Here is a 14431-nt window from a genome sequence, read left to right as displayed (position 1 = left end):
GGAGTGGCCACTGCACTCCAGTCTAGGTGACAGAGTGAGACTCCAACTCAAAAAAGAAAAGAAAAGAAAAGGTCAAGTGGTACTACAAAAAGTCATCCCTTGTTTCTATTTTTTCCCCGTCTCCTAGATCCTTTCTCCCTAGGCACCTGCTTTTCATTATTTTAACTGTTTCTTCTGATATTTGCTTCCAGCTTCCTACTGCTATGATTTTTTGTTAAATTCTAATATATATGTGTGTGTCTCTCACTTCCTCCTTTCCTCTTCTCAGACTCCTAATTTTACGTCACGTTTTGTTACTGAATCAGTGTCAACTGTTTATTTTTGTATTATAGCTGAGACAAGTCATGTACTTTGATTACATTTTAGTTCTTGTGTCTTTTTTGTTTTTCTTGTATAGTTAGAGAAAATTATTTGTTCTGTTTGTTCTCAAGTAAACATTTTTTTTTAAAGACATCTATCTTAGATGTCCTTAAATTCTTGACCCAGTCTTACTTTTCATGGTAAAACTTAGTTATGTCTGCTTCACAGCTGTCATCCTGGCAGTTACCTTCACCTACTATGTTGGATTCTGTTTTTCCTGAATCACTTATTTTCCTTTGCTGTTGTTATTCATTCCCTTACTTTGGAAATGCATACCTCCCAGTGGATTTTTGAGAAAAGAGTGCATGAGACCATGTCTTTCCAAAAATTTGTTTTACTGTCAAATTTGTTTTGATTGGGCATAAAAGTGTAGATGGAAAATAATTTCCCTCCAGAATTTTGAAGGCACTATTTCATTCATTGTTTTCTAGCTTTCGGTATAAGTAGTTTTAAGAAGTTTAGTCATTCTGATTCTTTATCCTGTGTATATGACCAGTTTTTCTTTCTAGAAGTTTGTAGGTCTTTATCTTCATGTTGAAAATTTTCTCATTTAATTACTTCCTTGTTTGTTTTTGTTTATTTTGCTGAACATTTTGGTAGTCTTCAGTCTGGAAACTTGTGTCCTTCATTTCTGGGAAATTTTCTTATATTTTATTGATAATTTACTCTTTGTTTTCATTCCCTTGTCCTGTTAATATTCAGATGTTGGATTTTTTGTATTGAACTTCAGATTCTTTTTTCCTCTCTATTTTCCATCTTTTTTTTGCTTTGTTTTCTAGGAAATATATCTTTAACTCTATCTTCTGGGGGTTTTTTTGTTGTTTTTTTTTTGAGTTGGAGTCTCACTCTGTCACCCAGACTGGAGTGCAGTGGCCGCTCCCAGACTGGAGTGCAGTGGCCGCTCCCAGCCACCGCAGCCTCGACCTGCTGGGTTCCGGCGATCCTTCCGCCTCAGCCCTCCAAGTAGCTGGAACTACAGGCATGCATTACCACGCCCAGCTAATTTTTGATTTATTGTAGAGATGAGGTCTCGCCAAGTTGCCCAGGCGGGTCTCGAACCCACAGGCTCAGGCAATCCACTCACCTTGGCCTCCCAAAGTGCTGGGATTACAGGCTGAGCCACTGAGCCCGGCCAACTCTATCTTCTGACTTACGCTTTGCACTCGGAAACGTGTCACAGATCACCTACCAGCAATTCAACTGTACTTTTTAATGAAATAGTGAAAAACTAATCACTTCATATTAAATAGTATAGCATTATTCTATTACAAAATAACCAATTATTTTATTGTAATGATATTTGGCCATTGAACATTGAAGAACTTATGACAAATCAGAATTGTGTATCTTATATTTTTCTAACATGTGGTAACATGTGAAATAGCCACTGACATGCATTGCAGGTTCATCGATACATGTTGTGCAAGTTTTGTTTGATGTCTTCCACCTGGTGTTTTCTATTCTAGCAGACAATGCAGTCTCATTTTCTTCCTTTCACATTAATGATATGTAATTTATTTCCAGTCTGTTGTTCAGAGACAACGTGGAAGGATGTATTCATGATTCCTGAAAACCATTTGTCAACTGATCGATCATATCTCAGTATATATTCCATCTCTTTGTTTTTTCATACAATTTGAATGGAAAACTTCAAGGAAACATACATTTTTGAAAAATTTGCCCTTGCATAAGTTTGTCCTATATAGTCACCAGTCTCTTGATGTCCCCTGAGAAGGGATATCCAAGTGGTTTGCTAGATTTATGATGTCCCATCAGATGAGACATCCAAGTGCAAAGGGTTAAAGATATTTTTTAAATTTCTGTTTTTACACTTTTCATTTTCAAGAGTTCTTTATTCTCTGAATTGTCTTTTTCAGTATCTTGATTTGCTTCATCAATGCGTTGGCTTCTGTCTCTGAGGATATTAAATACTGATTTTAAATTTGGTTTCATTGTTAAAATTTATTTCAGACTTTTTGATTTGTTTCCATGTTAGAAGCTTTCTTCGAATGTCTGGTGATCCTTGAGTGTAATATCCATTTATGTCAAAGGGTAAGATACCAAACACCTAATTGTAACACTGAGTAGAAACCGTTATTCTAGGGTGATGAGAGTTTCATAAGGGAATGCTCAGACATCAGTATCTTACAAATCAGCTTCTGTAGGTCTTTTTTTTTTCAGAGACAGTTTTTTAAGAAAATACTCCTAGCTGGGCTTGGTGGCTCAGCCTGTAATCCCGCGCCTTAGGGAGGCTGAGGTGAGTGAATTGCCTGAGCCCGCGGGTTCGAGACCCGCCTGGGCAACTTGGTGAGACCTCATCTCTACAATAAATCAAAAATTAGCCGAGCATGGTAGCATGTGCCTGTAGTTCCAGCTACTTGAAAGACTGAGGCACAAGGATTGCCGGAGCCCAGCAGGTCGAGGCTGCGGTGGCTGGGAGCGGCCACTGCACTCCAGTCTGGGTGACATAGTGAGACTCCAAATCAAAAAAATTAGAAAATACTCCTATCTCCTGCATGGGATGTATGAACCTGGTTGCCAACATTCAGGAACTAAGGCAGAAGGGTGAGTGGATGAGGGGTTGTTACCATTTACCAGGGAAACTTTCATTTCTCTGTCAAACAATACACTCTAAGCCAGATGTCCTCACATCTAGAACATCCCTAATTCATTTTGTCTAGTAAGTATCTAGCCTTCTGCAAAGCAGCCATCAGCATGTTTGGATTTGCCAATTAAATGAGAGGGAGGGTGGCAACTTGCTTCTTATATAGATTTTCAAGCAGATTCCTATTTTCATCTAGACTCCAGCTTTTTTTTTTGAGATATGACCTCACTCAGTCTCCTAGGCTAGAGTGCAGTGGTGTGATCCCAGCTCACTGCAGCAGCCTGGATCTCCTTGATTCGAGTAATCCTTCTATCTCAGCCTCCCAAGTAGCTGGGACTACAGGTGCATACCATCACGCCTGGCTAATTTTTTTATTTTTTGTATAAACAAGGTCTCACTGTGTTGCCCAGGCTGGTCTCAAACTCCTGGGCTCAAGTGATCTTCCCTCCTTGATCTCCAAAAGTGCTGTATTACAGTAGGCATAAGTCACCTCTACTGGCCTTAGACGCCAACCTTAAATGTTGAACCTTCCCAGGGTTCTCTCAACTGGCATTCCTTAATCCTTGTCGTGGAATTTCATTAAGGATCAGAGGTTATTGTGTGTGTTTAGTCCACCATGTTTAATTTTTTTTAATTTCTGCATTTTAGGAGACTGTGGCAAGAGGATTGCCTAAACTCAGGGGTTTGAGACCAGCCTGGGAACTTGGTGAGACCTCGTCTCTACAATAAATCAATAAATAGGCTGGGCTTTGTAGCGCTCGGCAGTAGTTCCAGCTACTTGGAAGGCTGAGGTGGAAGGATCATCTGAGTCCAACAAGTTGAGGCTGCGGTGGCCGTGAGCGTGCCACTGTATTCCAGCCTGGGCAACAGAGCGAGACTCCAACTCAAAAAAAAAAAGGAAAAAATAAATAAAATAAAATTTCTGGATTTTATTTTGGGTTTATGAGTTTTCTTTTTCCTCCAGTCCAGGGTTAGCAAACTTTTCCTATAAAGGATCAGATAGTAAATATTTAGGCTTTGAGGACCACATGTGGTCTATGTTGCATATTCTTTGGTGTTTTTCTTTGCTTTGTGTTGTTTTAGAACCCTTAAAAAAAGTAAAAGCCATTCTTAGTTCACAGACTTTATTAAAACAGCTGTTGGAGGAGTTGGTCCAGTTTGCTGACCCCTGCTTTAGTTAGTCTTCTGTATGTAAAATTGGTTTTTAACCTGACTTTGATTGTTCTTCAATTTCATAGAAAATGAGATTTTAAATAATTGTTGCTGGACAAATGCCAGCTAGTGATCCCTTTCAGTCCACTCAATTGAGAAATGCTAGCTTTGTAATCATGCTTCTCTAGGTAATAGAGGTAGTTACTTTAGACTTTTCATTAATAGTAACAAGGATGTGTTTTCACACTTGAATCTGAAAAATACCTCTGCCATTTCTTTCCAATCATTTTTGGTTGCCATAGAAGCAGAATTCCATAATTGTTTGAATTAAATAACTTTGTAATAATTAACTGTATGAACATAAGAGCCTGTGATGGTGATGCCCGCATTCCTTTCTGGCAGGACTGAAACCAAACTTTCCTCTAGGAATAGGACCCTGGTTAAAGATTTCTGAGTTTCTATGAGGCTTTTTGTGTCTGCAGTTAATAGTAGTTATTACTTCTTTCCTGTTTACCACATTTACTGTCTTCCTCTGGAGGAAGAAATTTTTTTTTTTTTTTTTGAGTTGGAGTCTCACTCTGTCGCCCGTACTGGAGTGCAGTGGCTGAACCCGGTCACCGCAACCTCGCCTGCTGGGCTGCAGCGATCCTTCCACCTCAGCCTTCCGAACAGCCGGAATTACAGGCATGCGCTACCACGCCCGGCTGATTTTTTGATTTATTGTAGAGATGAGGTCTCACTGCCCAGGCGTTTATTGTGGTGTTGAGGTCTCCCCTGCCCAGGCAGGTCTCGAACTCGCGGGCTCGAGCAATCCACTCACCTCAGCCTTCCAAAGGCGCGGGATTACAGGCTGAGCCACCGAGCCCAGCTGGAAGAAATATTTTAGAGGAAAATTATTCTCATCTAATTTAATAAACTGAAACCCTTCTGATGGGTGAACCAGAGCCATCTGAAGAGTAAGAGAGAAGTAACTTCTGCCTAGCAATATAGATTGTGAAGGGTTTTTCTTTCTCTGTTTTCTTTGAAGATTAGAATGTCAACACCCTGTGGACTCTGCTATACTAAAAATGATTGGGATTAGCACAGCCTCCCAGGTTTTGTATATTGGGGGAAATAATTGATCCATTAACCTTGCCTGAAGGCTGAATTTGCTTTTAAAAAGTCAATTGCTTTAGCTGGACTGAATCCCTGTAACCAGCCTGTAATACCAGCACTTTGGGAGGCTGAGGTGAGTGGATTACCTGAGCCCACAGGTTCGAGACCCGCCTGGGCAACTTGGTGAGACCTCATCTCTACAATAAAGCAAAAAATTAGCCGGGTGTGGTAGCGTGCATCTGTAGTTCCAGCTACTTGGAAGGCTGAGGCAGAAGGATTGCCAGAGCCCAGCAGGTCGAGGCTGCGGTGGCCGGGAGCGGCCACTGCACTCCAGTCTGGGTGACAGAGTGAGACTCCAACTCAAAAAAATAAAAAAATAATAAATAAATAAAAATGTGGTTAGGCATGGTGACTCACACCTGTAATCCCAGCACTTTGGTAGGGCGAGGCTAGAGGATTGCCTCAGCCCAGGGGTTCAAGACTAGCCTGGGCAACTTAGTGAGACCTCGTCTCCACAATACATCAAGAAAAATTAGCCAGGCGCATGCCTGTAGTTCCAACTACTTGGAAGGCTGAGGCAGAAGGATCACCTGAGCCCAGCAGGTTGAGGCTGCGATGGCCGTGAGAGTGCCACTGCACTCCAGCCTGGGTGACAGAGTGAGACTCTGACGCAAAAAAAAAAAAAGTGTGTTAAAAAAGAAGAAAGAAGTCAGGCTCAGTGGCTCAGCCTGTAATCCCATGCCTTTGGGAGGCTGAGGTGAGTGAATTGCCTGAGCCCGTGAGTTCGAGACTCGCCTGGGCAGCAAGACCTCATCTCTACAATAAATAAAAAAATCAGCCAGGTGTGGTAGCGCGTGCCTGTAATTCCGGCTACTCGGAAGGCTGAGGTGGAAAGATCACCAGAGCCCAGCAGGTTGAGGCTTCGGTGGCCAGGAGCGGCTACTGCACTCCAGTCTGGGTGACAGAGTGAGACTCCAACTCAAAAAAAAAAAAGAGAGAGAAAGAAAGAAAAAGACTGGCTGTGGTGGCTCACACCTGTAATCTAAACACTTTGGGAGGCCAAGGCAAGAGGATTGCTTGAGTCCTGGAGTTCGAGACCAGCCTGGGCAACACATTGAGACCATGTCTTTACTTTAAAAACAGAAGAAAGAAAGGAAGTATGTGATTTCAAAAGCACATGTGCTTATTGAAGAAAACTTGCGAAAATAAAAAATTAATAAAGAAAATACTATTAATAAATAGCTGGAGGAATTCAAATCATTCCACAAAAAAGATACCTACACACGCATGTTTATTGCAGCACTGTTCACAATAGCAAAAACATGGAACCATCCGCGCTAGCTATTGAAACTGGACCGGATAAGAAAAAGTGGTACATATGCACAATGGAATATTATGCAGCCATAAAGAAGGGTAAACATGGACCTTGCAGCAACTTGGATGGATTTAGAGTCTATCATACTCAGTGATCTATGACAGAAACAAAGAACGGGTTACCACATGTTCTTACTCATAAATGGACCCTAAACATTTACCATAATACCATAAGAAAGGGATTGGCAGCAGTAAGATACTGCCGGGGATGGGGAAGGTGGGAGGGGAAACACAACATTAATAAGGTTATCTGATCTCAAACCAGGCAAAGTAGGGTGGGGACCAAAGGGCGGCCCAAACTCTACCTGTATAGTGACCACTTATATACCTAATCCTGAATTGTACCCCACATCTTTAAAATAAATTAAATTAAAAATAAATCGAATTAATCTGTAATGCAGTCTTTCAAAGTAATTATTGGTGTTAATATTTGTTATTTTTTTCCTTTTTTTTCTCGAGACAAATTTGGTCCTCATCTAGAACAATGATAATTAATTTGAAGATTCAGTAAAAGGATTTGAATAATGGAGTGTAGAACAATTCTTTTTATTTTTTTACTGTTTTTGGTTTTATTTTAGGGGTCTCACTCTGTTTCCCTGACTGGAGTACAGTGGCACGATCACAGTTCACTGTAATCTTGACCTTCTAGGCTCAGGCAATCCTTCCACCTCAGCCTCCCAAGTAGCTGGGACTACAAGTGTATGCCACCATACCTAGCTAATTTTTTGACTTTAATTTGTAGAGACGAGGTCTTGCTTTGTTGTCTAGGCTGGTCTCAAACTCCTGAGCTCAAACAATCCTCCCACCTTGGCCTCTCAAACTGCTAGGATTATAGACATGAGCTACTGTGCCTGACCTGTTTTGTAATTTTTATTTATTTATTTATTTTTGAGACAATCTTGCTGTTTCCCAGACTAGATTCAAACTCCTGGTTTCATGCACTCCTCACACCTCAGCATTCTGAGTAGATAGGCCCGTGATAGAGCAATTCTTAGAACTAATAAATACATAAAAGATTAAATGGAAATGCCAGTGCCGTTCATAAAAATGGATGTGCTAGCCGGGCTCAGTGGCTCAGCCTGTAATCCCACACTTTGGGAGGCTGAGATGAGTGGATTGCCTGAGTCTGCGGGTTTGAGACCCGCCTGGCCAACTTTGTGAGACCTCATCTCTACAATAAATCAAAAAATTAGCCGGGCATGGTAGCGCGCGCCTGTAATTCCAGCTACTTGGAAGGCTGAGTGGAAGGATCGCCGGAGCCCAGCAGGTCGAGGCTGTGGTGGCTGGGAGCGTGCCATTGCACTCCAGTCTGGGCGACGGAGTGAGACTCCAACTCAAAAAAAAAAATGGATGTGCTGTTTTGTTCCTTGTCATAGAATTGGACTGATGAAGTCCATTTCTTTTGTGAGATTTGTTGGGCGTTGTTTTTGTGGTGAGTGCCTGTGAGCAAAGCATGGAACTGAACACTGGGGTTCACAGTGGTAAACAAATAACATCTAAAAGTTCTGAAATTCACCTACTTATTGAAGAGTCATTTTTTTAGTGCCCAGGGTTAGACTAACACCTTGCTAAATGATGGGTACAGTTTCCTTGTTTACTTACTGTCTCCCATAGTCCCCTGCACCTAGTTCACATTATCAAATATTTGAATAAAGAAACAAGTTGATCGAGCACAGTGGCTCAGCCTGTAATCCCAGCACTTTGGGAGAATGAGGCGAGAAGATTGCCTGAGCCTGGGGGCTTCAAGACCAGCATGGGCAACTTGGTGAGACCTCGTCTCTACAATAAATCACAAAAACTAGCCAGGTATGGTGGCATGCATCTGTAGTTCTAGTTACTTGGAAAGCTGAGGCGGCAGGATCGCCAGGGCCGAGAATGCAGTGGCTATGAGCGTACCACTGTTGTCTAGCCTGAGTTACAAGAGTGAGAATCCAACTCAAAAAATAAAAAAGTAAGTTTATCATCTTGTAGAAAATGAACCTTCCCTCCATTAGTAAAAAGAACAAATATCAGTATTTTACAGATAACTTGATAGTAGTAATAGATATTTTTTTAAATGTTGTGCCCACTATCCCTGTTAGTTTCAAATCATTTACCTGCAGCAAAAAGAATTTGTGTGTGTGTGTATGAAGTTGCTATGTTATGTGACTAATCGAAAAAGTGTTTGGTTTTCCGGTGAGTACATTTTCCATCCAATTTTATAATTATTGACATTTATTTAGATTAAAATGATCACTTTAATCAAAAAAAAATTTTTTTTTTTTGTGTTGGAGTCTCACTCAGTCGCCCAGACTGGAGTGCAGTGGCCGCTCCCAACCACCGCAGCCTCGACCTGCTGGGCTCCGGCGATCCTTTCGCCTCAACCTTCCAAGTAGCTGGAACTACAGGCGCGCGCTACCACACCCAGCTAATTTTTTTGATTTATTGTAGAGATGAAGTCTCGCCAAGTTGCCCGGGTGGGTCGGGCTCAGTCAATTCACTCACCTCGGCCTCCCAAAGCGCGGGATTACAGGCTGAGCCACCGAGCCCAGCCCTAAAATGCTTTTTAAAGGAAAAGACGGGCAGGGCCGGGTCCGGTGATTTAAAAAAAGAAAGAAAGGAAAAAACACTTCAGGCCAACCACACTTTTTTCTTAAATGTTTGCCTTTATAAGGCTCAAGATAAAATGATGTAAGTTAATGCCTTTATTTATTTATTTATTTAGTTGGAGTTTTACTGTCGCCCAGGCTGAAGTGCAGTGACACTCTCATGGCCACCGCATCCTTGACCTGCTGGGCTCGGGAGATCCTTCCGTCTCAGCCTTCCAAGTAGTGGAACCACAGGTGCGCACCACCATGCCTGGCTAGTTTCTTTTGTTTGTTTGTTTGTTTGTTTTTATTGTAGAGACGAGGTCTCACCAAGTTGCTCAGGCTGATCTCGAACCCCTGGGCTCAGGTAGTCCTCTTGCCTTAGCCTCCCAGAGTGCTGGGATTAACAGGCATGAGCCAAGGTTAATGCCTTTTTTATTTGAAAAAACAAAAACCTTCTAAATCTAAAGGCTAAGATCTGAAGTTGGAGCTGTTTTTCAAGGTGTCACAATTTGGTAAAAATGGGAAGGAAGTTTGTTCTGGGCTATGGTTCTCTAATATTACCTGTAATATACTTAGTGTAAGAAAACTTTTGGTGATTATCATTATCAAGTACTTAGTAATTAGTGTCATGATTAAGTTTTATGTGCTGTACATAGTTTATTTGCTGTAGTTTTTTTTGTTTTGTTTTTTTTTTTTGAGTTAGAGTCTCACTGTGTCTCCCAGACGGGAGTGCAGTGGCTGCTCCTGGCCACCGCAGCCTTGACCTGCTGGGCTCCGGCGATCCTTCCACCTTAGCCTTCCAAGTAGCTGGAACTACAGGCGCGCGCTGCCACGCCCGGCTAATTTTTTAAAATTTATTTATTGTAGAGATGAGGTCTCGCCAAGTTGCCCAGGCGGGTCTCGAACCCGCGGGCTCAGGCAATCCACTCACTTCAGCCTCCCAGAGGCGTGGGATTACAGGCTGAGCCACTGAGCCCGGCTATTTGCTATACTTTTATTCAACTGGTGGCACGGTAGGTTTGTTTACACCAGTATCACCATCAATATGTGAGTAAATGCAACCATCATGCCACTAGGCCATAGTAATTTTTCAGCTGCAATATATCTTATGGGATCACCCTCCTACAGGCAGCCTGTCCTTGAGGGAAATGTCATTATGTGGCTGATGATTGTACCAATTGTTTCAACTTTCCTTTACTGATGACGTTTTAAGTTGTGTCCAGTAACAAGAAGAGTACAGGCTGGGCTCAGTGGCCCAGCCTGTAATCCCAGCATTTTGGGAGGCCGAGGAGTGTGGATTGCCTGAGCCCGTGAGTTCGAGACCCACCCAGGCAACTTGGCGAGGCCTCATCTCTACAATAAATTAGCCGGGCATGGTAGCATATGCCTGTAGTTCTGGCTACTTGGAAGGCTGAGACGGAAGGATTGCCGGAGCCCAGCAAGGTCAAGGCTGTAGTGGCCAGGAGCATGCCGCTGCACTCCAGTCTGGGCAACAGAGTGAGACTCCAACTCAAAAAAACTCAAAGAAACAAGAAGAGTGCTGCAGTGAATATCTTTGTATTGCCTCCTCCTTTATATTTGGTAGTGCTTATTGAGCATATATAATGAGAATTGGAATTACTGAATCTTAAGACATAGACATTTATAATTTTGAAATACAGTAGTTTTTCCTTATCCATTGTTTCCCTTTCCCTGGTTTCTGTTACTCAGTGTCAGCTGAGGTCCAAAAATAGGTGAGTACAGGACAATAAGATATTTTGAGACAGAGAGAAACATCACATTCACATAACTTTTATTACACTATATTATTATAATTGTTCTATGTTACTATTAGTTATTATTAATCTCATTATAACTAATTTATAAATTATAGGTATGAACATATAGGAAAAACACAGTGTATATATACAAGGGGGACCCCCTAAAAAACAGAATTATCTTTTAGAGGGCAAGCCTTTTGTACTACACTCAGAACTTGTTCCTCCAGGTCAAGTGGTCAACCAAAATTTCTATCTGGAAGTTTTAAGAAGGTTGTGTCACAGTTTGAAAGAAGTGTCCTAAGTTGTGGCAAACAGGTGACTGGTTCTTCCACCATGACAATGTACCTGCCCACAGCACGGAGTGTTCAGCAGTTTCTGACCAAAAATGGCATGACCCCTGTGCCTCGCCATCCCTGTTCACCCAGTCTCGCCTGGGTGAGATGGAAAAAGTCCTCAAAGGGATGGAAAAAGTTTTTTTTTTCCCTCGGATGGAAAAAGTCCTCAAAGGGAAACGTTTTGCCAGTGTGGAAGAGGTGAAACAAATATTGGCAGAAACACTAAAAAGTATCAAAACTGATGAGTTCAGAAACTGTTTTGAGCAGTGGAAAGAGCATCTCGATAGGTATATTGCATCAAACTGACATTTCTTTGAAGGTGACTGAAGTTTAAATATACACAATTGTATATAAATACACAATTTTTATAAATAAATTCTGGTTTTTTTGGGGTCCTCCCTCATAGAGTTTGATACTATCTGCAGTTTTAAGGATCCTGGGGAATAAAGGTGGACTACTGTATATTGCCAGATTGCCTTTCAAGATAACAGTTTATATTTTAACATTAGTATGGGAGTGGGTACCTGTTTGTCCCATTTTTTTTATGGTCATTAATTTACTTCACATTTTATTCTCATTGCATTGGGCTGGGGTATTCTTAAAACTTTTGATGTTATCTTTTTTTGACCTGATAGAAGGAAGGATTCTTATTATCTAATGATTTTAATTTCTGTTTTCTTGACTGGTGAGATTTTGGATGTTTATTGGCAGCTTCTATGTTTTTTTCTTGAGCTTTCTGCTCATATTCTCCTTACTCATATTCTTCTAACTCGTTGGTGATTTTATTTGGGCCACCACTATACACATGAATGAAACATATAAGCAAAGTATGCTATTTTCTTTTCTTTTTTTTTTGACCACCCCCCCAATATACTACTTTCTACCCCCATTCCCTTTTTAAAAATTTGGCAGTCTGTTATTGTTGGAATCAACCAGTAATTGATGCCACCATTTGTCAAGAAAGCAGATCTGTTCTTTTTTTTTTTTTTTTTGAGTTGGTGTCTCACTCTGTTGCCTAAGCTGGAGTGCAGTGTCATGCTCATGGCCACCGCAGCCTCGACCTGTTGGGTCTTCCAAGTAGCTGGAACTACTGGTGCGCATGCCACTATGCCTGGCTAATTTTTTTATTCATTGTAGAGATGAGATCTTGCCAAGTTGCCCAGGCTGGTCTTAAACCTCTGGGCTTGGGCAATCCTCTTGTCTCTGCCTCTCGAAGAGCTGGGATTGCAGACATGCGCCACTGTACCTGGCCAGATCTGTTCTTAAAGATTTCCCCTTTTGCCAGTACCCAATTTTATACTGCTTTTGAATATTGGCGGCAGTTAGTCTTTATAAGTCAGATTGTCTTCACTATTTATTTATTTTTTTGAGTTGGAGTCTCACTCTGTCGCCCAGACTGGAGTGCAGTGACACGCTCCCAGCCACTGCAGCCTCAACCTACTGGGCTCCGGCGGTCCTTCTGCCTCAGCCTTCCAAGTAGCTGGAACTACAGGCGCGTGCTACCATGCTAGGCTAAGTTTTTGATTTATTGTAGAGATGAGGTCTCACCAAGTTGCCCAGGCAGGTCTCGAACCCTTGGGCTTAGGCAATTCACTCGCCTCGGCCTCCCAAAGCGCGGGATTACAGGCTGAGCCACCGAGCTCGGCTTGTCTTTATTCTTAATTGCCCAGATGGAAACCTGCCAGAGTCAATCATAATATTAAGGAAGGCAAAGCATCTAATAGCTATTATTATTAATAATATCCTATTCCCTCTTAAGTAGCAATGTAACTCTCATTTGGTTGATGAACAAACTGAGAGGTTAAATGGTCACATAGCTAGGGAGTATCTCAGATAAGATTTAAACCCAAGCTATCTGATTCCTAAGTCCCTTCAACCACGTCATACTGCCTCAGTGGGATGGATACTTTTTTGTGTGTGTGTGCGCTGCAGCTTCACTCTGTCGCCCAGACTGGAGTGCAGTGGCCGCTCCCGGCCACCACCTACTGGGCTCGACCTGCTGGGCTCCGGCGATCCTTCCACCTCAGCCTCCCAAAGGCGCAGGATTACAGGCTGAGCCACCGAGCCCGGCGGATACATTTTTTAAATACAACTTTATAGAATATGTAATCTCTTATGCATGATTATATTTAAAGTGACTAATATAAAATTTTTTATATTTTTATTTTAGAGGCTAGGTCTCGCTCTTTCACCCAGGCTGGAGTATAGTGATGTGATCTTGGCTCACTGTAACCTCAAACTCTTGGGCTCAAGTGATCCTCCCTCCCCAGCCTTCCAAGTAGCTAAGACGGTGGGCTCATCATACCTGGCTAATTTTAAAAAAAAGAAATTTTTTTGTAGAGACAGCATTTCACTATGTTGCCTAGTCTGGTCTTGAACTCCTAGCTTCAAGCAATCCTCCTGCCTCAGCCCCCCAAAGTGCTGGGGTTACAGACATGGGCCCCCATGCCTGCCCTCTAAAATTATTTTTAACAACTATTTTAAAAAGTATTGCACATTATTATGTGTAAAAGGTGTCAAGTGATACACTTGTATACATGTGCCTAGCTGCAGAGGTAGGTTTTTCTGCAGTAGCTTTAGCATAAATATTGGGAGCTGCCTTATTTTTTTTTATTCTTTTTAGTTAGAGTTTAATTCTGTTGCCCAGGATGCTCACAGCCGCCGCAGCCTCGACCTGCTGGACTCAGGAGATCCTTCCACCTCAGCCTTCCAAGTATCTAGAACTACCAGTGTGTGCTATCATGCCCACCTAATTTTTTGATTTATTGTAGAGATGAGGTCTCACCAAGTTGCCCAGGCTGATCTCAAACTCGTGGGCTTGTCTCGGCCTCCCAAAGTGTTGGGATTACAGGCTTGAGTCACCGCGCCTGACCATCTTTTTTTTTTTTTTTTTTTTTAATAATTCAGCATAAAGGATTTTTGTCTTTGGCTCTGACTTTTAAATTTTTTGTTGTTGTTTTTTTGAGTTGGAGTCTCACTCTGTCACCCAGACTGGATTGCAGTGACCGCTCCCGGCCACTGCAGCCTCGATCTACTGGACTTCGGCGATCCTTCCACCTCAGCCTTCCAAGTAGCTGGAACTACAGGCATGTGCTACCACGCCCGGCTAGTTTTTAATTCATTTTAGAGATGAGGTCTCGCCAAGTTGCCCAGGCGGGTCTCGAACCCGCGGGCTCAGGC

The 14431-nt window shown here is 42.1% G+C and overlaps 1 protein-coding gene across 1 annotated transcript in view; it reads left to right on the top strand.

Annotated features, from left to right (window-relative positions):
• Window positions 1-14431, top strand: part of ACBD3 (acyl-CoA binding domain containing 3) — a 49267-nt gene that overhangs the window by 11547 nt on the left and 23289 nt on the right. The gene's annotated exons all lie outside the window — the stretch shown is intronic.

This window comes from Carlito syrichta, unplaced genomic scaffold (assembly GCF_000164805.1).
Source record: "Carlito syrichta isolate Samal-C Ts95f unplaced genomic scaffold, Tarsius_syrichta-2.0.1 Scaffold304687, whole genome shotgun sequence".
NCBI classification, from domain to species: Eukaryota; Metazoa; Chordata; class Mammalia; order Primates; family Tarsiidae; genus Carlito; species Carlito syrichta.
This window is presented reverse-complemented; position numbering and strand designations above follow the sequence as displayed.